This window comes from Cetorhinus maximus, chromosome 14 (genome assembly GCF_964194155.1).
Source record: "Cetorhinus maximus chromosome 14, sCetMax3.hap1.1, whole genome shotgun sequence".
Taxonomy (NCBI): domain Eukaryota; kingdom Metazoa; phylum Chordata; class Chondrichthyes; order Lamniformes; family Cetorhinidae; genus Cetorhinus; species Cetorhinus maximus.
In genome coordinates this window covers 24,635,989-24,660,669 of record NC_135892.1, presented here as the reverse complement: position 1 = coordinate 24,660,669, position 24,681 = coordinate 24,635,989, and the positions used below count along the sequence as shown (strand labels likewise).

The window sequence follows — 24,681 nt, the reverse complement described above, 5'->3', positions numbered from 1 at the left end:
GTGAAAAGTTCAGCGGGGGGTTAACTCTGTTTTTTGCTCCACTGATGCTACCAGACCTAATGAGTATTTCTACCACTTCATTTTTTTTTTCCAGATTTCCAATCTCTGCAGTGCCTTAAATAAAAAGAGAAAATGCGGGAAAAACTCAGCAGATCCGGCAACATCTGTGGAGAGAGAAACAGAGTTAACGTTTCAAGGCTGTATGACTCCTCTCTGCAGTACCTTGCTCTCCTCTTCCTCTGGAAGTTGCTGTCGCTCACTACTCCAGACTTTGGGCTTCCTTTCCCTCACTTTTCATGGGAGCTTGCACAAAGAGTTTGAGGGAAGCAATGATAACGTCTTGAGCAGCACAGTACCCACAGTCTACAACTTCTCCTTCCCTGGGACGTGGTCAGGTAGGCCCTGCCCACATATTTGCATAACTAGAATGCTGTGTGATATGTCAACAGTTATTCCTCTTTCTGTAGGACATTGGTGATTTTTAGTTAATTGCTTTTATTAAAATCTATATCAAGTAAACTGGTCGTTCTCTGGTATCAATGTTGACAGGCAATAGTTTACTTAGTGTGATGTTAAAGTGCTAAGGGCGTGGTGGGTAGAGAGAAGTGGCGCCATGAAAATTAGTACACTCTGGTTTTTCTTCAGATGGTATAAATCTTTCGCCAGCGAAAATGGCGACCAAGCGAAATGATCTGCTCACCCTCGTCGCTTATGAGGATGATTCCGACTCGGAAACTGATACGGAGACCGCCACGAAAGGAGGGCTGGTGTCTGCTGCATATGGCGATGATGATATCAGCAGAATGGAGCAGGCAGATGAGCTTGGGGAAGAGGACGAGAGCAGCAGTCCACTGGAAGGTGAAGATTCAGAAACAGAGCTGCTGGAGGCAGATGGTTTAAAAGACATCCTCGACGTGCAGAAGAAGAATCCGCAGGAACTGGTTGCTTCGTTTTCAGAAAAAGTGAGGAACATGTCGCCTGATGACATCAAACTGCCTCCCGAGCCCATGGGGAGGTGCTCCAATCAATTACAGGAGAAAATTCAGAAGCTGTACGACCGAAAGCTGAGTGAAGGCCTTGACATGAACAACATCATTCAGAGAAAAAAGGAGTTCCGCAACCCCAGCATTTATGAAAAACTCATTCAGTTCTGTGGCATTGTTGAACACGGTACAAACTACCCAAAGGACATGTTTGACCCCCATGGATGGTCAGAGGACTCGTACTATGAGGCATTAGCCAAGGCCCAGAAAATAGAAATGGACAAAATAGAGAAAGTCAAGAAGGAGCGAGCAAAGATTGAATTTGTGACCAGAACAAAAACAGGAACCAACACCAGTTCTGGCACAGCCACCACAACCACAGCAAGCACGACCGTGGCAGATTCCCAGAAAAGGAAGAGGAAATGGGACTCTGCAGTGCCTGCGACGACAATAGCTCAGCCGACAATCATTACCACCACCGCTACGCTACCAGGGGTCGTCACGGTAACCACCAGTGCCAGCGGGGCAAAAACCACGGTCATTTCCGCTGTGGGGACCATTGTGAAGAACGCCAAGCAATGAGCTCATGTCGAGAGTACTGTCTCTGGGTGGCCGCTGAGGTTAAGCCCTCATGGGTCAGGTTTACATTCTAGAACTTTCTTTTTCCTACTTACTGCTACCGATTCTCATCTCTACAGCTGGCTCACAGACAGGTTGGAAGAGTCCTTTACTGCCCAATTTAGGGTCCTTCATGTCCCATATACGGTCAACCTAAAAAAACATTACGCCTCCTTGATGAGTGGGGAACGGCGGCTGCAATTTCAATACTGAAGGGCTCTAAACTGGACATATAGTGACCTGTAACTTACCCTGTAAATTGGCTAGCTGGAGGAGATTGAGGGGTGGAATGGGTTGGGTGGGCAAGATGGGGAGAGGGTGGAGATAGGGAAGGGGGAAGGTGAGGCAACAGGGCAGCTGGTGATCACAGGTCTGGAAATCAAGCCTACATGTCTGGATATTGATGCTGCTTTCTGTCTGTCTCATGCTGTAACCTGTTGCACTTGTGCTATAAACAGTGACTGAGTGAACGCACGCTGCACACTTATGTATGATTGTAATGAAGCATTGTAAACTGCCGGCAGTGTAGAAGCACAAATAAAAGATTTTTACTTTCATGTTTTAAAAAAAAGGCTTTTACTAAACAACAAATACAGTGCCCACAATCCATTCTACAACATCAACTTCCTGCGGGAAGCGGCCACATAGGCCCCGCCCTCTCATTTACATAACTATAATGCTGTGCGAACGATTAATAGTTATTCGTCTTTTTAAAGGCTACTACCGTTTTTTAGTTGATTGTTTTTATAAAACTCCATGTCAGTTATATTGGTCTTTCTCTAGTGTCGGAGTTGACTGTCGGTGCGTTGGTTCAGTATGATGTTAAAGAGCTAAGTGCGTGGTGGGTCGAGAGTTGGGTTGGTCGATAGGTTAATGTGCTCTGGTTTCTCTTCAGATCGTATAAATCTTTCGCCTTTTACTAAAGATTTCCGTGGAGAGGAGTGCTCAGAGTTTAAATTAATTTTTTAGTGGTCCTGCTTTAGTGGGGCTGTCTTACGAACCAAAAGAAAGATTGATCTTATTACGGGTATTATTATTTGCTGAGGGAGCGTTTCTTTCGGAGCTTTCTCCAATACTATGCATTATGACTGGCTTTTAGAGTGCTCTGCGTGTGCTTGGCGTTTGCGTGATGGGCCAAAGGGTCTTTTTTTTCTCATGTAAATGCTTCAATGAGATTATTGCAAGTTCTATTTATGCCTACCAGTCATGAATACAGGGGAGAGGGGAATAGGGACCTAGACCCAAATGAGTTGTCCAAAATAATTCCTATACTCCCAAGATATGTCTGTGCATAAAGATTGTGTACATGGATCTAACTTTGTATGTTATTTTATCCTGAGCAATGCTTTCCCAACTTCACTGGCCCCATCCTCTCTGCACTATATTGACATACTCTAATATGGAGGGAACAGGTGTTTAACATTAAAATCACTGGCCTGAGAAAAAAAACACTTGATTAGCAGCAGATCTACAAAGTATTTCACGATAACTTGAGTGAGTTATTTGAAAGTACTTACCTGGCAGGGGACAGACCATGAGCATGGTTCTGCCAGGGCATGGTCGTGAAGCCAATGCTATGACCAATCGAGCCCCATACCATGGGGTATCAAACACCGTCCGAGTCACGGTCAAGGACAGCGAAGGAGGAGCACCTATGGATCGGTGATGAGGCATCCTGCCAAATAACTTTGACAGTCTGCTCAGGGAACCATCAAACATGATCGACCATCTCCTTTTCCCACAGGGCCTCTAGGATGATATGTACAGACTCGCCTGGTGGACTTGTGGTCAAAGGTGTTTTTCGTCATAAACTTTTCCACAAAGGAGGAGGACATGCCTATCTACGCAATGGAGCCAGCCAGGGCGGGATTGCCAGGTGCAGGCTTTTGACAGGAACTAGCCCGCAACCTTTAAGGCAATCTCAAAAATCATACAGCCAAGGAACGACGTCAGGGATCACAGAATCGGGACCCACCTGCTATTTTTAAAGGCTTCAAGAGTTATCACAATTCGGTGAAAAGTTCAGCGGGGGGTTAACTCTGTTTTTTGCTCCACTGATGCTACCAGACCTAATGAGTATTTCTACCACTTCATTTTTTTTTTCCAGATTTCCAATCTCTGCAGTGCCTTAAATAAAAAGAGAAAATGCGGGAAAAACTCAGCAGATCCGGCAACATCTGTGGAGAGAGAAACAGAGTTAACGTTTCAAGGCTGTATGACTCCTCTCTGCAGTACCTTGCTCTCCTCTTCCTCTGGAAGTTGCTGTCGCTCACTACTCCAGACTTTGGGCTTCCTTTCCCTCACTTTTCATGGGAGCTTGCACAAAGAGTTTGAGGGAAGCAATGATAACGTCTTGAGCAGCACAGTACCCACAGTCTACAACTTCTCCTTCCCTGGGACGTGGTCAGGTAGGCCCTGCCCACATATTTGCATAACTAGAATGCTGTGTGATATGTCAACAGTTATTCCTCTTTCTGTAGGACATTGGTGATTTTTAGTTAATTGCTTTTATTAAAATCTATATCAAGTAAACTGGTCGTTCTCTGGTATCAATGTTGACAGGCAATAGTTTACTTAGTGTGATGTTAAAGTGCTAAGGGCGTGGTGGGTAGAGAGAAGTGGCGCCATGAAAATTAGTACACTCTGGTTTTTCTTCAGATGGTATAAATCTTTCGCCAGCGAAAATGGCGACCAAGCGAAATGATCTGCTCACCCTCGTCGCTTATGAGGATGATTCCGACTCGGAAACTGATACGGAGACCGCCACGAAAGGAGGGCTGGTGTCTGCTGCATATGGCGATGATGATATCAGCAGAATGGAGCAGGCAGATGAGCTTGGGGAAGAGGACGAGAGCAGCAGTCCACTGGAAGGTGAAGATTCAGAAACAGAGCTGCTGGAGGCAGATGGTTTAAAAGACATCCTCGACGTGCAGAAGAAGAATCCGCAGGAACTGGTTGCTTCGTTTTCAGAAAAAGTGAGGAACATGTCGCCTGATGACATCAAACTGCCTCCCGAGCCCATGGGGAGGTGCTCCAATCAATTACAGGAGAAAATTCAGAAGCTGTACGACCGAAAGCTGAGTGAAGGCCTTGACATGAACAACATCATTCAGAGAAAAAAGGAGTTCCGCAACCCCAGCATTTATGAAAAACTCATTCAGTTCTGTGGCATTGTTGAACACGGTACAAACTACCCAAAGGACATGTTTGACCCCCATGGATGGTCAGAGGACTCGTACTATGAGGCATTAGCCAAGGCCCAGAAAATAGAAATGGACAAAATAGAGAAAGTCAAGAAGGAGCGAGCAAAGATTGAATTTGTGACCAGAACAAAAACAGGAACCAACACCAGTTCTGGCACAGCCACCACAACCACAGCAAGCACGACCGTGGCAGATTCCCAGAAAAGGAAGAGGAAATGGGACTCTGCAGTGCCTGCGACGACAATAGCTCAGCCGACAATCATTACCACCACCGCTACGCTACCAGGGGTCGTCACGGTAACCACCAGTGCCAGCGGGGCAAAAACCACGGTCATTTCCGCTGTGGGGACCATTGTGAAGAACGCCAAGCAATGAGCTCATGTCGAGAGTACTGTCTCTGGGTGGCCGCTGAGGTTAAGCCCTCATGGGTCAGGTTTACATTCTAGAACTTTCTTTTTCCTACTTACTGCTACCGATTCTCATCTCTACAGCTGGCTCACAGACAGGTTGGAAGAGTCCTTTACTGCCCAATTTAGGGTCCTTCATGTCCCATATACGGTCAACCTAAAAAAACATTACGCCTCCTTGATGAGTGGGGAACGGCGGCTGCAATTTCAATACTGAAGGGCTCTAAACTGGACATATAGTGACCTGTAACTTACCCTGTAAATTGGCTAGCTGGAGGAGATTGAGGGGTGGAATGGGTTGGGTGGGCAAGATGGGGAGAGGGTGGAGATAGGGAAGGGGGAAGGTGAGGCAACAGGGCAGCTGGTGATCACAGGTCTGGAAATCAAGCCTACATGTCTGGATATTGATGCTGCTTTCTGTCTGTCTCATGCTGTAACCTGTTGCACTTGTGCTATAAACAGTGACTGAGTGAATGCACGCTGCACACTTATGTATGATTGTAATGAAGCATTGTAAACTGCCGGCAGTGTAGAAGCACAAATAAAAGATTTTTACTTTCATGTTTTAAAAAAAAGGCTTTTACTAAACAACAAATACAGTGCCCACAATCCATTCTACAACATCAACTTCCTGCGGGAAGCGGCCACATAGGCCCCGCCCTCTCATTTACATAACTATAATGCTGTGCGAACGATTAATAGTTATTCGTCTTTTTAAAGGCTACTACCGTTTTTTAGTTGATTGTTTTTATAAAACTCCATGTCAGTTATATTGGTCTTTCTCTAGTGTCGGAGTTGACTGTCGGTGCGTTGGTTCAGTATGATGTTAAAGAGCTAAGTGCGTGGTGGGTCGAGAGTTGGGTTGGTCGATAGCTTCGTATGCTCTGGTTTCTCTTCAGATCGTATAAATCTTTCGCCTTTTACTAAAGATTTCCGTGGAGAGGAGTGCTCAGAGTTTAAATTAATTTTTTAGTGGTCCTGCTTTAGTGGGGCTGTCTTACGAACCAAAAGAAAGATTGATCTTATTACGGGTATTATTATTTGCTGAGGGAGCGTTTCTTTCGGAGCTTTCTCCAATACTATGCATTATGACTGGCTTTTAGAGTGCTCTGCGTGTGCTTGGCGTTTGCGTGATGGGCCAAAGGGTCTTTTTTTTCTCATGTAAATGCTTCAATGAGATTATTGCAAGTTCTATTTATGCCTACCAGTCATGAATACAGGGGAGAGGGGAATAGGGACCTAGACCCAAATGAGTTGTCCAAAATAATTCCTATACTCCCAAGATATGTCTGTGCATAAAGATTGTGTACATGGATCTAACTTTGTATGTTATTTTATCCTGAGCAATGCTTTCCCAACTTCACTGGCCCCATCCTCTCTGCACTATATTGACATACTCTAATATGGAGGGAACAGGTGTTTAACATTAAAATCACTGGCCTGAGAAAAAAAACACTTGATTAGCAGCAGATCTACAAAGTATTTCACGATAACTTGAGTGAGTTATTTGAAAGTACTTACCTGGCAGGGGACAGACCATGAGCATGGTTCTGCCAGGGCATGGTCGTGAAGACAATGCTATGACCAATCGAGCCCCATACCATGGGGTATCAAACACCGTCCGAGTCACGGTCAAGGACAGCGAAGGAGGAGCACCTATGGATCGGTGATGAGGCATCCTGCCAAATAACTTTGACAGTCTGCTCAGGGAACCATCAAACATGATCGACCATCTCCTTTTCCCACAGGGCCTCTAGGATGATATGTACAGACTCGCCTGGTGGACTTGTGGTCAAAGGTGTTTTTCGTCATAAACTTTTCCACAAAGGAGGAGGACATGCCTATCTACGCAATGGAGCCAGCCAGGGCGGGATTGCCAGGTGCAGGCTCTTGACAGGAACTAGCCCGCAACCTTTAAGGCAATCTCAAAAATCATACAGCCAAGGAACGACGTCAGGGATCACAGAATCGGGACCCACCTGCTATTTTTAAAGGCTTCAAGAGTTATCACAATTCGGTGAAAAGTTCAGCGGGGGGTTAACTCTGTTTTTTGCTCCACTGATGCTACCAGACCTAATGAGTATTTCTACCACTTTATTTTTTTTTTCCAGATTTCCAATCTCTGCAGTGCCTTAAATAAAAAGAGAAAATGCGGGAAAAACTCAGCAGATCCGGCAACATCTGTGGAGAGAGAAACAGAGTTAACGTTTCAAGGCTGTATGACTCCTCTCTGCAGTACCTTGCTCTCCTCTTCCTCTGGAAGTTGCTGTCGCTCACTACTCCAGACTTTGGGCTTCCTTTCCCTCACTTTTCATGGGAGCTTGCACAAAGAGTTTGAGGGAAGCAATGATAACGTCTTGAGCAGCACAGTACCCACAGTCTACAACTTCTCCTTCCCTGGGACGTGGTCAGGTAGGCCCTGCCCACATATTTGCATAACTAGAATGCTGTGTGATATGTCAACAGTTATTCCTCTTTCTGTAGGACATTGGTGATTTTTAGTTAATTGTTTTTATTAAAATCTATATCAAGTAAACTGGTCGTTCTCTGGTATCAATGTTGACAGTCAATAGTTTACATAGTGTGATGTTAAAGTGCTAAGGGCGTGGTGGGAAGAGAGAAGTGGCGCCATGAAAATTAGTACACTCTGGTTTTTCTTCAGATGGTATAAATCTTTCGCCAGCGAAAATGGCGACCAAGCGAAATGTTCTGCTCACCCTCGTCGCTTATGAGGATGATTCCGACTCGGAAACTGATACGGAGACCGCCACGAAAGGAGGGCTGGTGTCTGCTGCATATGGCGATGATGATATCAGCAGAATGGAGCAGGCAGATGAGCTTGGGGAAGAGGACGAGAGCAGCAGTCCACTGGAAGGTGAAGATTCAGAAACAGAGCTGCTGGAGGCAGATGGTTTAAAAGACATCCTCGACGTGCAGAAGAAGAATCCGCAGGAACTGGTTGCTTCGTTTTCAGAAAAAGTGAGGAACATGTCGCCTGATGACATCAAACTGCCTCCCGAGCCCATGGGGAGGTGCTCCAATCAATTACAGGAGAAAATTCAGAAGCTGTACGACCGAAAGCTGAGTGAAGGCCTTGACATGAACAACATCATTCAGAGAAAAAAGGAGTTCCGCAACCCCAGCATTTATGAAAAACTCATTCAGTTCTGTGGCATTGTTGAACACGGTACAAACTACCCAAAGGACATGTTTGACCCCCATGGATGGTCAGAGGACTCGTACTATGAGGCATTAGCCAAGGCCCAGAAAATAGAAATGGACAAAATAGAGAAAGTCAAGAAGGAGCGAGCAAAGATTGAATTTGTGACCAGAACAAAAACAGGAACCAACACCAGTTCTGGCACAGCCACCACAACCACAGCAAGCACGACCGTGGCAGATTCCCAGAAAAGGAAGAGGAAATGGGACTCTGCAGTGCCTGCGACGACAATAGCTCAGCCGACAATCATTACCACCACCGCTACGCTACCAGGGGTCGTCACGGTAACCACCAGTGCCAGCGGGGCAAAAACCACGGTCATTTCCGCTGTGGGGACCATTGTGAAGAACGCCAAGCAATGAGCTCATGTCGAGAGTACTGTCTCTGGGTGGCCGCTGAGGTTAAGCCCTCATGGGCCAGGTTTACATTCTAGAACTTTCTTTTTCCTACTTACTGCTACCGATTCTCATCTCTACAGCTGGCTCACAGACAGGTTGGAAGAGTCCTTTACTGCCCAATTTAGGGTCCTTCATGTCCCATATACGGTCAACCTAAAAAAACATTACGCCTCCTTGATGAGTGGGGAACGGCGGTTGCAATTTCAATACTGAAGGGCTCTAAACTGGACATATAGTGACCTGTAACTTACCCTGTAAATTGGCTAGCTGGAGGAGATTGAGGGGTGGAATGGGTTGGGTGGGCAAGATGGGGAGAGGGTGGAGATAGGGAAGGGGGAAGGTGAGGCAACAGGGCAGCTGGTGATCACAGGTCTGGAAATCAAGCCTACATGTCTGGATATTGATGCTGCTTTCTGTCTGTCTCATGCTGTAACCTGTTGCACTTGTGCTATAAACAGTGACTGAGTGAACGCACGCTGCACACTTATGTATGATTGTAATGAAGCATTGTAAACTGCCGGCAGTGTAGAAGCACAAATAAAAGATTTTTACTTTCATGTTTTAAAAAAAAGGCTTTTACTAAACAACAAATACAGTGCCCACAATCCATTCTACAACATCAACTTCCTGCGGGAAGCGGCCACATAGGCCCCGCCCTCTCATTTACATAACTATAATGCTGTGCGAACGATTAATAGTTATTCGTCTTTTTAAAGGCTACTACCGTTTTTTAGTTGATTGTTTTTATAAAACTCCATGTCAGTTATATTGGTCTTTCTCTAGTGTCGGAGTTGACTGTCGGTGCGTTGGTTCAGTATGATGTTAAAGAGCTAAGTGCGTGGTGGGTTGAGAGTTGGGTTGGTCGATAGCTCAGTATGCTCTGGTTTCTCTTCAGATCGTATTCCGTGGAGAGGAGTGCTCAGAGTTTAAATTAATTTTTTAGTGGTCCTGCTTTAGTGGGGCTGTCTTACGAACCAAAAGAAAGATTGATCTTATTACGGGTATTATTATTTGCTGAGGGAGCGTTTCTTTCGGAGCTTTCTCCAATACTATGCATTATGACTGGCTTTTAGAGTGCTCTGCGTGTGCTTGGCGTTTGCGTGATGGGCCAAAGGGTCTTTTTTTTCTCATGTAAATGCTTCAATGAGATTATTGCAAGTTCTATTTATGCCTACCAGTCATGAATACAGGGGAGAGGGGAATAGGGACCTAGACCCAAATGAGTTGTCCAAAATAATTCCTATACTCCCAAGATATGTCTGTGCATAAAGATTGTGTACATGGATCTAACTTTGTATGTTATTTTATCCTGAGCAATGCTTTCCCAACTTCACTGGCCCCATCCTCTCTGCACTATATTGACATACTCTAATATGGAGGGAACAGGTGTTTAACATTAAAATCACTGGCCTGAGAAAAAAAACACTTGATTAGCAGCAGATCTACAAAGTATTTCACGATAACTTGAGTGAGTTATTTGAAAGTACTTACCTGGCAGGGGACAGACCATGAGCATGGTTCTGCCAGGGCATGGTCGTGAAGACAATGCTATGACCAATCGAGCCCCATACCATGGGGTATCAAACACCGTCCGAGTCACGGTCAAGGACAGCGAAGGAGGAGCACCTATGGATCGGTGATGAGGCATCCTGCCAAATAACTTTGACAGTCTGCTCAGGGAACCATCAAACATGATCGACCATCTCCTTTTCCCACAGGGCCTCTAGGATGATATGTACAGACTCGCCTGGTGGACTTGTGGTCAAAGGTGTTTTTCGTCATAAACTTTTCCACAAAGGAGGAGGACATGCCTATCTACGCAATGGAGCCAGCCAGGGCGGGATTGCCAGGTGCAGGCTCTTGACAGGAACTAGCCCGCAACCTTTAAGGCAATCTCAAAAATCATACAGCCAAGGAACGACGTCAGGGATCACAGAATCGGGACCCACCTGCTATTTTTAAAGGCTTCAAGAGTTATCACAATTCGGTGAAAAGTTCAGCGGGGGGTTAACTCTGTTTTTTGCTCCACTGATGCTACCAGACCTAATGAGTATTTCTACCACTTTATTTTTTTTTTCCAGATTTCCAATCTCTGCAGTGCCTTAAATAAAAAGAGAAAATGCGGGAAAAACTCAGCAGATCCGGCAACATCTGTGGAGAGAGAAACAGAGTTAACGTTTCAAGGCTGTATGACTCCTCTCTGCAGTACCTTGCTCTCCTCTTCCTCTGGAAGTTGCTGTCGCTCACTACTCCAGACTTTGGGCTTCCTTTCCCTCACTTTTCATGGGAGCTTGCACAAAGAGTTTGAGGGAAGCAATGATAACGTCTTGAGCAGCACAGTACCCACAGTCTACAACTTCTCCTTCCCTGGGACGTGGTCAGGTAGGCCCTGCCCACATATTTGCATAACTAGAATGCTGTGTGATATGTCAACAGTTATTCCTCTTTCTGTAGGACATTGGTGATTTTTAGTTAATTGCTTTTATTAAAATCTATATCAAGTAAACTGGTCGTTCTCTGGTATCAATGTTGACAGGCAATAGTTTACTTAGTGTGATGTTAAAGTGCTAAGGGCGTGGTGGGTAGAGAGAAGTGGCGCCATGAAAATTAGTACACTCTGGTTTTTCTTCAGATGGTATAAATCTTTCGCCAGCGAAAATGGCGACCAAGCGAAATGATCTGCTCACCCTCGTCGCTTATGAGGATGATTCTGACTCGGAAACTGATACGGAGACCGCCACGAAAGGAGGGCTGGTGTCTGCTGCATATGGCGATGATGATATCAGCAGAATGGAGCAGGCAGATGAGCTTGGGGAAGAGGACGAGAGCAGCAGTCCACTGGAAGGTGAAGATTCAGAAACAGAGCTGCTGGAGGCAGATGGTTTAAAAGACATCCTCGACGTGCAGAAGAAGAATCCGCAGGAACTGGTTGCTTCGTTTTCAGAAAAAGTGAGGAACATGTCGCCTGATGACATCAAACTGCCTCCCGAGCCCATGGGGAGGTGCTCCAATCAATTACAGGAGAAAATTCAGAAGCTGTACGACCGAAAGCTGAGTGAAGGCCTTGACATGAACAACATCATTCAGAGAAAAAAGGAGTTCCGCAACCCCAGCATTTATGAAAAACTCATTCAGTTCTGTGGCATTGTTGAACACGGTACAAACTACCCAAAGGACATGTTTGACCCCCATGGATGGTCAGAGGACTCGTACTATGAGGCATTAGCCAAGGCCCAGAAAATAGAAATGGACAAAATAGAGAAAGTCAAGAAGGAGCGAGCAAAGATTGAATTTGTGACCAGAACAAAAACAGGAACCAACACCAGTTCTGGCACAGCCACCACAACCACAGCAAGCACGACCGTGGCAGATTCCCAGAAAAGGAAGAGGAAATGGGACTCTGCAGTGCCTGCGACGACAATAGCTCAGCCGACAATCATTACCACCACCGCTACGCTACCAGGGGTCGTCACGGTAACCACCAGTGCCAGCGGGGCAAAAACCACGGTCATTTCCGCTGTGGGGACCATTGTGAAGAACGCCAAGCAATGAGCTCATGTCGAGAGTACTGTCTCTGGGTGGCCGCTGAGGTTAAGCCCTCATGGGTCAGGTTTACATTCTAGAACTTTCTTTTTCCTACTTACTGCTACCGATTCTCATCTCTACAGCTGGCTCACAGACAGGTTGGAAGAGTCCTTTACTGCCCAATTTAGGGTCCTTCATGTCCCATATACGGTCAACCTAAAAAAACATTACGCCTCCTTGATGAGTGGGGAACGGCGGCTGCAATTTCAATACTGAAGGGCTCTAAACTGGACATATAGTGACCTGTAACTTACCCTGTAAATTGGCTAGCTGGAGGAGATTGAGGGGTGGAATGGGTTGGGTGGGCAAGATGGGGAGAGGGTGGAGATAGGGAAGGGGGAAGGTGAGGCAACAGGGCAGCTGGTGATCACAGGTCTGGAAATCAAGCCTACATGTCTGGATATTGATGCTGCTTTCTGTCTGTCTCATGCTGTAACCTGTTGCACTTGTGCTATAAACAGTGACTGAGTGAACGCACGCTGCACACTTATGTATGATTGTAATGAAGCATTGTAAACTGCCGGCAGTGTAGAAGCACAAATAAAAGATTTTTACTTTCATGTTTTAAAAAAAAGGCTTTTACTAAACAACAAATACAGTGCCCACAATCCATTCTACAACATCAACTTCCTGCGGGAAGCGGCCACATAGGCCCCGCCCTCTCATTTACATAACTATAATGCTGTGCGAACGATTAATAGTTATTCGTCTTTTTAAAGGCTACTACCGTTTTCTAGTTGATTGTTTTTATAAAACTCCATGTCAGTTATATTGGTCTTTCTCTAGTGTCGGAGTTGACTGTCGGTGCGTTGGTTCAGTATGATGTTAAAGAGCTAAGTGCGTGGTGGGTCGAGAGTTGGGTTGGTCGATAGGTTAATGTGCTCTGGTTTCTCTTCAGATCGTATAAATCTTTCGCCTTTTACTAAAGATTTCCGTGGAGAGGAGTGCTCAGAGTTTAAATTAATTTTTTAGTGGTCCTGCTTTAGTGGGGCTGTCTTACGAACCAAAAGAAAGATTGATCTTATTACGGGTATTATTATTTGCTGAGGGAGCGTTTCTTTCGGAGCTTTCTCCAATACTATGCATTATGACTGGCTTTTAGAGTGCTCTGCGTGTGCTTGGCGTTTGCGTGATGGGCCAAAGGGTCTTTTTTTTCTCATGTAAATGCTTCAATGAGATTATTGCAAGTTCTATTTATGCCTACCAGTCATGAATACAGGGGAGAGGGGAATAGGGACCTAGACCCAAATGAGTTGTCCAAAATAATTCCTATACTCCCAAGATATGTCTGTGCATAAAGATTGTGTACATGGATCTAACTTTGTATGTTATTTTATCCTGAGCAATGCTTTCCCAACTTCACTGGCCCCATCCTCTCTGCACTATATTGACATACTCTAATATGGAGGGAACAGGTGTTTAACATTAAAATCACTGGCCTGAGAAAAAAAACACTTGATTAGCAGCAGATCTACAAAGTATTTCACGATAACTTGAGTGAGTTATTTGAAAGTACTTACCTGGCAGGGGACAGACCATGAGCATGGTTCTGCCAGGGCATGGTCGTGAAGACAATGCTATGACCAATCGAGCCCCATACCATGGGGTATCAAACACCGTCCGAGTCACGGTCAAGGACAGCGAAGGAGGAGCACCTATGGATCGGTGATGAGGCATCCTGCCAAATAACTTTGACAGTCTGCTCAGGGAACCATCAAACATGATCGACCATCTCCTTTTCCCACAGGGCCTCTAGGATGATATGTACAGACTCGCCTGGTGGACTTGTGGTCAAAGGTGTTTTTCGTCATAAACTTTTCCACAAAGGAGGAGGACATGCCTATCTACGCAATGGAGCCAGCCAGGGCGGGATTGCCAGGTGCAGGCTTTTGACAGGAACTAGCCCGCAACCTTTAAGGCAATCTCAAAAATCATACAGCCAAGGAACGACGTCAGGGATCACAGAATCGGGACCCACCTGCTATTTTTAAAGGCTTCAAGAGTTATCACAATTCGGTGAAAAGTTCAGCGGGGGGTTAACTCTGTTTTTTGCTCCACTGATGCTACCAGACCTAATGAGTATTTCTACCACTTTATTTTTTTTTTCCCAGATTTCCAATCTCTGCAGTGCCTTAAATAAAAAGAGAAAATGCGGGAAAAACTCAGCAGATCCGGCAACATCTGTGGAGAGAGAAACAGAGTTAACGTTTCAAGGCTGTATGACTCCTCTCTGCAGTACCTTGCTCTCCTCTTCCTCTGGAAGTTGCTGTCGCTCACTACTCCAGACTTTGGGCTTCCTTTCCCTCACTTTTCATGGGAGCTTGCACAAAGAGTTTGCGGGAAGCAATGATAACGTCTTGAGCAGCACAGTACCCACAGTCTACAACTTCTCCTTCCCTGGGACGTGGTCAGGTAGGCCCTGCCCACTTATTTGCATAACTAGAATGCTGTGTGATATGTCAACAGTTATTCCTCTTTCTGTAGGACATTGGTGATTTTTAGTTAATTGTTTTTATTAAAATCTATATCAAGTAAACTGGTCGTTCTCTGGTATCAATGTTGACAGTCAATAGTTTACTTAGTGTGATGTTAAAGTGCTAAGGGCGTGGTGGGAAGAGGGAAGTGGCGCCATGAAAATTAGTACACTCTGGTTTTTCTTCAGATGGTATAAATCTTTCGCCAGCGAAAATGGCGACCAAGCGAAATGATCTGCTCACCCTCGTCGCTTATGAGGATGATTCCGACTCGGAAACTGATACGGAGACCGCCACGAAAGGAGGGCTGGTGTCTGCTGCATATGGCGATGATGATATCAGCAGAATGGAGCAGGCAGATGAGCTTGGGGAAGAGGACGAGAGCAGCAGTCCACTGGAAGGTGAAGATTCAGAAACAGAGCTGCTGGAGGCAGATGGTTTAAAAGACATCCTCGACGTGCAGAAGAAGAATCCGCAGGAACTGGTTGCTTCGTTTTCAGAAAAAGTGAGGAACATGTCGCCTGATGACATCAAACTGCCTCCCGAGCCCATGGGGAGGTGCTCCAATCAATTACAGGAGAAAATTCAGAAGCTGTACGACCGAAAGCTGAGTGAAGGCCTTGACATGAACAACATCATTCAGAGAAAAAAGGAGTTCCGCAACCCCAGCATTTATGAAAAACTCATTCAGTTCTGTGGCATTGTTGAACACGGTACAATCTACCCAAAGGACATGTTTGACCCCCATGGATGGTCAGAGGACTCGTACTATGAGGCATTAGCCAAGGCCCAGAAAATAGAAATGGACAAAATAGAGAAAGTCAAGAAGGAGCGAGCAAAGATTGAATTTGTGACCAGAACAAAAACAGGAACCAACACCAGTTCTGGCACAGCCACCACAACCACAGCAAGCACGACCGTGGCAGATTCCCAGAAAAGGAAGAGGAAATGGGACTCTGCAGTGCCTGCGACGACAATAGCTCAGCCGACAATCATTACCACCACCGCTACGCTACCAGGGGTCGTCACGGTAACCACCAGTGCCAGCGGGGCAAAAACCACGGTCATTTCCGCTGTGGGGACCATTGTGAAGAACGCCAAGCAATGAGCTCATGTCGAGAGTACTGTCTCTGGGTGGCCGCTGAGGTTAAGCCCTCATGGGTCAGGTTTACATTCTAGAACTTTCTTTTTCCTACTTACTGCTACCGATTCTCATCTCTACAGCTGGCTCACAGACAGGTTGGAAGAGTCCTTTACTGCCCAATTTAGGGTCCTTCATGTCCCATATACGGTCAACCTAAAAAAACATTACGCCTCCTTGATGAGTGGGGAACGGCGGCTGCAATTTCAATACTGAAGGGCTCTAAACTGGACATATAGTGACCTGTAACTTACCCTGTAAATTGGCTAGCTGGAGGAGATTGAGGGGTGGAATGGGTTGGGTGGGCAAGATGGGGAGAGGGTGGAGATAGGGAAGGGGGAAGGTGAGGCAACAGGGCAGCTGGTGATCACAGGTCTGGAAATCAAGCCTACATGTCTGGATATTGATGCTGCTTTCTGTCTGTCTCATGCTGTAACCTGTCGCACTTGTGCTATAAACAGTGACTGAGTGAACGCACGCTGCACACTTATGTATGATTGTAATGAAGCATTGTAAACTGCCGGCAGTGTAGAAGCACAAATAAAAGATTTTTACTTTCATGTTTTAAAAAAAAGGCTTTTACTAAACAACAAATACAGTGCCCACAATCCATTCTACAACATCAACTTCCTGCGGGAAGCGGCCACATAGGCCCCGCCCTCTCATTTACATAACTATAATGCTGTGCGAACGATTAATAGTTATTCGTCTTTTTAAAGGCTACTACCGATTTTTAGTTGATTGTTTTTATAAAACTCCATGTCAGTTATATTGGTCTTTCTCTAGTGTCGGAGTTGACTGTCGGTGCGTTGGTTCAGTATGATGTTAAAGAGCTAAGTGCGTGGTGGGTTGAGAGTTGGGTTGGTCGATAGCTTAGTATGCTCTGGTTTCTCTTCAGATCGTATAAATCTTTCGCCTTTTACTGAAGATTTCCGTGGAGAGGAGTGCTCAGAGTTTAAATTAATTTTTTAGTGGTCCTGCTTTAGTGGGGCTGTCTTACGAACCAAAAGAAAGATTGATCTTATTACGGGTATTATTATTTGCTGAGGGAGCGTTTCTTTCGGAGCTTTCTCCAATACTATGCATTATGACTGGCTTTTAGAGTGCTCTGCGTGTGCTTGGCGTTTGCGTGATGGGCCAAAGGGTCTTTTTTTTCTCATGTAAATGCTTCAATGAGATTATTGCAAGTTCTATTTATGCCTACCAGTCATGAATACAGGGGAGAGGGGAATAGGGACCTAGACCCAAATGAATTGTCCAAAATAATTCCTATACTCCCAAGATATGTCTGTGCATAAAGATTGTGTACATGGATCTAACTTTGTATGTTATTTTATCCTGAGCAATGCTTTCCCAACTTCACTGGCCCCATCCTCTCTGCACTATATTGACATACTCTAATATGGAGGGAACAGGTGTTTAACATTAAAATCACTGGCCTGAGAAAAAAAACACTTGATTAGCAGCAGATCTACAAAGTATTTCACGATAACTTGAGTGAGTTATTTGAAAGTACTTACCTGGCAGGGGACAGACCATGAGCATGGTTCTGCCAGGGCATGGTCGTGAAGACAATGCTATGACCAATCGAGCCCCATACCATGGGGTATCAAACACCGTCCGAGTCACGGTCAAGGACAGCGAAGGAGGAGCACCTATGGATCGGTGATGAGGCATCCTGCCAAATAACTTTGACAGTCTGCTCAGGGAACCATCAAACATGATCGACCATCTCCTTTTCCCACAGGGCCTCTAGGATGATATGTACAGACTCGCCTGGTGGACTTGTGGTCAAAGGTGTTTTTCGTCATAAACTTTTCCACAAAGGAGGAGGACATGCCTATCTACGCAATGGAGCCAGCCAGGGCGGGATTGCCAGGTGCAGGCTTTTGACAGGAACTAGCCCGCAACCTTTAAGGCAATCTCAAAAATCATACAGCCAAGGAACGACGTCAGGGATCACAGAATCGGGACCCACCTGCTATTTTTAAAGGCTTCAAGAGTTATCACAATTCGGTGAAAAGTTCAGCGGGGGGTTAACTCTGTTTTTTGCTCCACTGATGCTACCAGACCTAATGAGTATTTCTACCACTTTATTTTTTTTTTTCCCAGATTTCCAATCTCTGCAGTGCCTTAAATAAAAAGAGAAAATGCGGGAAAAACTCAGCAGATCCGGCAACATCTGTGGAGAGAGAAACAGAGTTAACGTTTCAAGGCTGTATGACTCCTCTCTGCAGTACCTTGCTCTCCTCTTCCTCTGGAAGTTGCTGTCGCTCACTACTCCAGACTTTGGGCTTCCTTTCCCTCACTTTTCATGGGAGCTTGCACAAAGAGTTTGAGGGAAGCAATGATAACGTCTTGAGCAGCACAGTACCCACAGTCTACAACTTCTCCTTCCCTGGGACGTGGTCAGGTAGGCCCTGCCCACTTATTTGCATAACTAGAATGCTGTGTGATATGTCAACAGTTATTCCTCTTTCTGTAGGACATTGGTGATTTTTAGTTAATTGTTTTTATTAAAATCTATATCAAGTAAACTGGTCGTTCTCTGGTATCAATGTTGACAGGCAATAGTTTACTTAGTGTGATGTTAAAGTGCTAAGGGCGTGGTGGGAAGTGGGAAGTGGCGCCATGAAAATTAGTACACTCTGGTTTTTCTTCAGATGGTATAAATCTTTCGCCAGCGAAAATGGCGACCAAGCGAAATGTTCTGCTCACCCTCGTCGCTTATGAGGATGATTCCGACTCGGAAACTGATACGGAGACCGCCACGAAAGGAGGGCTGGTGTCTGCTGCATATGGCGATGATGATATCAGCAGAATGGAGCAGGCAGATGAGCTTGGGGAAGAGGACGAGAGCAGCAGTCCACTGGAAGGTGAAGATTCAGAAACAGAGCTGCTGGAGGCAGATGGTTTAAAAGACATCCTCGACGTGCAGAAGAAGAATCCGCAGGAACTGGTTGCTTCGTTTTCAGAAAAAGTGAGGAACATGTCGCCTGATGACATCAAACTGCCTCCCGAGCCCATGGGGAGGTGCTCCAATCAATTACAGGAGAAAATTCAGAAGCTGTACGACCGAAAGCTGAGTGAAGGCCTTGACATGAACAACATCATTCAGAGAAAAAAGGAGTTCCGCAACCCCAGCATTTATGAAAAACTCATTCAGTTCTGTGGCATTGTTGAACACGGTACAAACTACCCAAAGGACATGTTTGACCCCCATGGATGGTCAGAGGACTCGTACTATGAGGCATTAGCCAAGGCCCAGAAAATAGAAATGGACAAAATAGAGAAAGTCAAGAAGGAGCGAGCAAAGATTGAATTTGTGACCAGAACAAAAACAGGAACCAACACCAGTTCTGGCACAGCCACCACAACCACAGCAAGCACGACCGTGGCAGATTCCCAGAAAAGGAAGAGGAAATGGGACTCTGCAGTGCCTGCGACGACAATAGCTCAGCCGACAATCATTACCACCACCGCTACGCTACCAGGGGTCGTCACGGTAACCACCAGTGCCAGCGGGGCAAAAACCACGGTCATTTCCGCTGTGGGGACCATTGTGAAGAACGCCAAGCAATGAGCTCATGTCGAGAGTACTGTCTCTGGGTGGCCGCTGAGGTTAAGCCCTCATGGGTCAGGTTTACATTCTAGAACTTTCTTTTTCCTACTTACTGCTACCGATTCTCATCTCTACAGCTGGCTCACAAACAGGTTGGAAGAGTCCTTTACTACCTAATTTAGGGTCCTTCATGTCCCATATACGGTCAGCCTAAAAAAACATTACGCCTCCTTGATGAGTGGGGAACGGCGGCTGCAATTTCAATACTGAAGGGCTCTAAACTGGACATATAGTGACCTGTAACTTACCCTGTAAATTGGCTAGCTGGAGGAGATTGAGGGGTGGAATGGGTTGGGTGGGCAAGATGGGGAGAGGGTGGAGATAGGGAAGGGGAAAGGTGAGGCAACAGGGCAGCTGGTGATCACAGGTCTGGAAATCAAGCCTACATGTCTGGATATTGATGCTGCTTTCTGTCTGTCTCATGCTGCAACCTGTCGCACTTGTGCTATTAACAGTGACTGAGTGAACACACGCTGCACACTTATGTATGATTGTAATGAAGCATTGTAAACTGCCGGAAGTGTAGAAGCACAAATAAAAGATTTTTACTTTCATGTTTTAAAAAAAAGGCTTTTACTAAACAACAAATACAGTGCCCACAATCCATTCTACAACATCAACTTCCTGCGGGAAGCGGCCACATAGGCCCCGCCCTCTCATTTACATAACTATAATGCTGTGCGAACGATTAATAGTTATTCGTCTTTTTAAAGGCTACTACCGTTTTTTAGTTGATTGTTTTTATAAAACTCCATGTCAGTTATATTGGTCTTTCTCTAGTGTCGGAGTTGACTGTCGGTGCGTTGGTTCAGTATGATGTTAAAGAGCTAAGTGCGTGGTGGGTTGAGAGTTGGGTTGGTCGATAGCTCAGTATGCTCTGGTTTCTCTTCAGATCGTATAAATCTTTCGCCTTTTACTAAAGATTTCCGTGGAGAGGAGTGCTCAGAGTTTAAATTAATTTTTTAGTGGTCCTGCTTTAGTGGGGCTGTCTTACGAACCAAAAGAAAGATTGATCTTATTACGGGTATTATTATTTGCTGAGGGAGCGTTTCTTTCGGAGCTTTCTCCAATACTATGCATTATGACTGGCTTTTAGAGTGCTCTGCGTGTGCTTGGCGTTTGCGTGATGGGCCAAAGGGTCTTTTTTTTCTCATGTAAATACTTCAATGAGATTATTGCAAGTTCTATTTATGCCTACCAGTCATGAATACAGGGGAGAGGGGAATAGGGACCTAGACCCAAATGAATTGTCCAAAATAATTCCTATACTCCCAAGATATGTCTGTGCATAAAGATTGTGTACATGGATCTAACTTTGTATGTTATTTTATCCTGAGCAATGCTTTCCCAACTTCACTGGCCCCATCCTCTCTGCACTATATTGACATACTCTAATATGGAGGGAACAGGTGTTTAACATTAAAATCACTGGCCTGAGAAAAAAAACACTTGATTAGCAGCAGATCTACAAAGTATTTCACGATAACTTGAGTGAGTTATTTGAAAGTACTTACCTGGCAGGGGACAGACCATGAGCATGGTTCTGCCAGGGCATGGTCGTGAAGACAATGCTATGACCAATCGAGCCCCATACCATGGGGTATCAAACACCGTCCGAGTCACGGTCAAGGACAGCGAAGGAGGAGCACCTATGGATCGGTGATGAGGCATCCTGCCAAATAACTTTGACAGTCTGCTCAGGGAACCATCAAACATGATCGACCATCTCCTTTTCCCACAGGGCCTCTAGGATGATATGTACAGACTCGCCTGGTGGACTTGTGGTCAAAGGTGTTTTTCGTCATAAACTTTTCCACAAAGGAGGAGGACATGCCTATCTACGCAATGGAGCCAGCCAGGGCGGGATTGCCAGGTGCAGGCTTTTGACAGGAACTAGCCCGCAACCTTTAAGGCAATCTCAAAAATCATACAGCCAAGGAACGACGTCAGGGATCACAGAATCGGGACCCACCTGCTATTTTTAAAGGCTTCAAGAGTTATCACAATTCGGTGAAAAGTTCAGCGGGGGGTTAACTCTGTTTTTTGCTCCACTGATGCTACCAGACCTAATGAGTATTTCTACCACTTTATTTTTTTTTTCCCAGATTTCCAATCTCTGCAGTGCCTTAAATAAAAAGAGAAAATGCGGGAAAAACTCAGCAGATCCGGCAACATCTGTGGAGAGAGAAACAGAGTTAACGTTTCAAGGCTGTATGACTCCTCTCTGCAGTACCTTGCTCTCCTCTTCCTCTGGAAGTTGCTGTCGCTCACTACTCCAGACTTTGGGCTTCCTTTCCCTCACTTTTCATGGGAGCTTGCACAAAGAGTTTGAGGGAAGCAATGATAACGTCTTGAGCAGCACAGTACCCACAGTCTACAACTTCTCCTTCCCTGGGACGTGGTCAGGTAGGCCCTGCCCACATATTTGCATAACTAGAATGCTGTGTGATATGTCAACAGTTATTCCTCTTTCTGTAGGACATTGGTGATTTTTAGTTAATTGTTTTTATTAAAATCTATATCAAGTAAACTGGTCGTTCTCTGGTATCAATGTTGACAGTCAATAGTTTACTTAGTGTGATGTTAAAGTGCTAAGGGCGTGGTGGGTAGAGGGAAGTGGCGCCATGAAAATTAGTACACTCTGGTTTTTCCTCAGATGGTATAAATCTTTCGCCAGCGAAAATGGCGACCAAGCGAAATGATCTGCTCACCCTCGTCGCTTATGAGGATGATTCCGACTCGGAAACTGATACGGAGACCGCCACGAAAGGAGGGCTGGTGTCTGCTGCATATGGCGATGATGATATCAGCAGAATGGAGCAGGCAGATGAGCTTGGGGAAGAGGACGAGAGCAGCAGTCCACTGGAAGGTGAAGATTCAGAAACAGAGCTGCTGGAGGCAGATGGTTTAAAAGACATCCTCGACGTGCAGAAGAAGAATCCGCAGGAACTGGTTGCTTCGTTTTCAGAAAAAGTGAGGAACATGTCGCCTGATGACATCAAACTGCCTCCCGAGCCCATGGGGAGGTGCTCCAATCAATTACAGGAGAAAATTCAGAAGCTGTACGACCGAAAGCTGAGTGAAGGCCTTGACATGAACAACATCATTCAGAGAAAAAAGGAGTTCCGCAACCCCAGCATTTATGAAAAACTCATTCAGTTCTGTGGCATTGTTGAACACGGTACAATCTACCCAAAGGACATGTTTGACCCCCATGGATGGTCAGAGGACTCGTACTATGAGGCATTAGCCAAGGCCCAGAAAATAGAAATGGACAAAATAGAGAAAGTCAAGAAGGAGCGAGCAAAGATTGAATTTGTGACCAGAACAAAAACAGGAACCAACACCAGTTCTGGCACAGCCACCACAACCACAGCAAGCACGACCGTGGCAGATTCCCAGAAAAGGAAGAGGAAATGGGACTCTGCAGTGCCTGCGACGACAATAGCTCAGCCGACAATCATTACCACCACCGCTACGCTACCAGGGGTCGTCACGGTAACCACCAGTGCCAGCGGGGCAAAAACCACGGTCATTTCCGCTGTGGGGACCATTGTGAAGAACGCCAAGCAATGAGCTCATGTCGAGAGTACTGTCTCTGGGTGGCCGCTGAGGTTAAGCCCTCATGGGTCAGGTTTACATTCTAGAACTTTCTTTTTCCTACTTACTGCTACCGATTCTCATCTCTACAGCTGGCTCACAGACAGGTTGGAAGAGTCCTTTACTGCCCAATTTAGGGTCCTTCATGTCCCATATACGGTCAACCTAAAAAAACATTACGCCTCCTTGATGAGTGGGGAACGGCGGCTGCAATTTCAATACTGAAGGGCTCTAAACTGGACATATAGTGACCTGTAACTTACCCTGTAAATTGGCTAGCTGGAGGAGATTGAGGGGTGGAATGGGTTGGGTGGGCAAGATGGGGAGAGGGTGGAGATAGGGAAGGGGGAAGGTGAGGCAACAGGGCAGCTGGTGATCACAGGTCTGGAAATCAAGCCTACATGTCTGGATATTGATGCTGCTTTCTGTCTGTCTCATGCTGTAACCTGTCGCACTTGTGCTATAAACAGTGACTGAGTGAACGCACGCTGCACACTTATGTATGATTGTAATGAAGCATTGTAAACTGCCGGCAGTGTAGAAGCACAAATAAAAGATTTTTACTTTCATGTTTTAAAAAAAAGGCTTTTACTAAACAACAAATACAGTGCCCACAATCCATTCTACAACATCAACTTCCTGCGGGAAGCGGCCACATAGGCCCCGCCCTCTCATTTACATAACTATAATGCTGTGCGAACGATTAATAGTTATTCGTCTTTTTAAAGGCTACTACCGATTTTTAGTTGATTGTTTTTATAAAACTCCATGTCAGTTATATTGGTCTTTCTCTAGTGTCGGAGTTGACTGTCGGTGCGTTGGTTCAGTATGATGTTAAAGAGCTAAGTGCGTGGTGGGTTGAGAGTTGGGTTGGTCGATAGCTTAGTATGCTCTGGTTTCTCTTCAGATCGTATAAATCTTTCGCCTTTTACTAAAGATTTCCGTGGAGAGGAGTGCTCAGAGTTTAAATTAATTTTTTAGTGGTCCTGCTTTAGTGGGGCTGTCTTACGAACCAAAAGAAAGATTGATCTTATTACGGGTATTATTATTTGCTGAGGGAGCGTTTCTTTCGGAGCTTTCTCCAATACTATGCATTATGACTGGCTTTTAGAGTGCTCTGCGTGTGCTTGGCGTTTGCGTGATGGGCCAAAGGGTCTTTTTTTTCTCATGTAAATGCTTCAATGAGATTATTGCAAGTTCTATTTATGCCTACCAGTCATGAATACAGGGGAGAGGGGAATAGGGACCTAGACCCAAATGAATTGTCCAAAATAATTCCTATACTCCCAAGATATGTCTGTGCATAAAGATTGTGTACATGGATCTAACTTTGTATGTTATTTTATCCTGAGCAATGCTTTCCCAACTTCACTGGCCCCATCCTCTCTGCACTATATTGACATACTCTAATATGGAGGGAACAGGTGTTT

General features: G+C 45.4%; 6 non-coding genes and 7 pseudogenes across 6 annotated transcripts; all 13 read left to right on the top strand.

Moving 5' to 3' along the window:
• Positions 1 to 671: 671 nt before the first annotated feature.
• On the top strand, positions 672 to 1,565 carry LOC144690034 (SAP30-binding protein pseudogene; annotated as a pseudogene).
• A 911-nt stretch (positions 1,566 to 2,476) lies between these two features.
• LOC144690198 (U5 spliceosomal RNA) lies at positions 2,477 to 2,591 on the top strand. The gene has a single exon (XR_013578800.1). It is a non-coding gene; the product is annotated as a U5 spliceosomal RNA (small nuclear RNA).
• Positions 2,592 to 4,285: 1,694 nt separating this feature from the next.
• Positions 4,286 to 5,179, top strand: LOC144690032 (SAP30-binding protein pseudogene; annotated as a pseudogene).
• A 911-nt stretch (positions 5,180 to 6,090) lies between these two features.
• On the top strand, positions 6,091 to 6,205 carry LOC144690278 (U5 spliceosomal RNA). Its single transcript, XR_013578860.1, has one exon. It is a non-coding gene; the product is annotated as a U5 spliceosomal RNA (small nuclear RNA).
• A 1,694-nt stretch (positions 6,206 to 7,899) lies between these two features.
• On the top strand, positions 7,900 to 8,793 carry LOC144690101 (SAP30-binding protein pseudogene; annotated as a pseudogene).
• A 2,694-nt stretch (positions 8,794 to 11,487) lies between these two features.
• On the top strand, positions 11,488 to 12,381 carry LOC144690100 (SAP30-binding protein pseudogene; annotated as a pseudogene).
• Positions 12,382 to 13,292: 911 nt separating this feature from the next.
• On the top strand, positions 13,293 to 13,407 carry LOC144690197 (U5 spliceosomal RNA). The gene has a single exon (XR_013578798.1). It is a non-coding gene; the product is annotated as a U5 spliceosomal RNA (small nuclear RNA).
• A 1,695-nt stretch (positions 13,408 to 15,102) lies between these two features.
• Positions 15,103 to 15,996, top strand: LOC144690031 (SAP30-binding protein pseudogene; annotated as a pseudogene).
• A 911-nt stretch (positions 15,997 to 16,907) lies between these two features.
• On the top strand, positions 16,908 to 17,022 carry LOC144690205 (U5 spliceosomal RNA). The gene has a single exon (XR_013578806.1). It is a non-coding gene; the product is annotated as a U5 spliceosomal RNA (small nuclear RNA).
• A 1,696-nt stretch (positions 17,023 to 18,718) lies between these two features.
• On the top strand, positions 18,719 to 19,612 carry LOC144690099 (SAP30-binding protein pseudogene; annotated as a pseudogene).
• A 911-nt stretch (positions 19,613 to 20,523) lies between these two features.
• LOC144690277 (U5 spliceosomal RNA) lies at positions 20,524 to 20,638 on the top strand. The gene has a single exon (XR_013578859.1). It is a non-coding gene; the product is annotated as a U5 spliceosomal RNA (small nuclear RNA).
• Positions 20,639 to 22,333: 1,695 nt separating this feature from the next.
• LOC144690030 (SAP30-binding protein pseudogene) lies at positions 22,334 to 23,227 on the top strand (annotated as a pseudogene).
• Positions 23,228 to 24,138: 911 nt separating this feature from the next.
• LOC144690276 (U5 spliceosomal RNA) lies at positions 24,139 to 24,253 on the top strand. The gene has a single exon (XR_013578858.1). It is a non-coding gene; the product is annotated as a U5 spliceosomal RNA (small nuclear RNA).
• Positions 24,254 to 24,681: the final 428 nt, after the last annotated feature.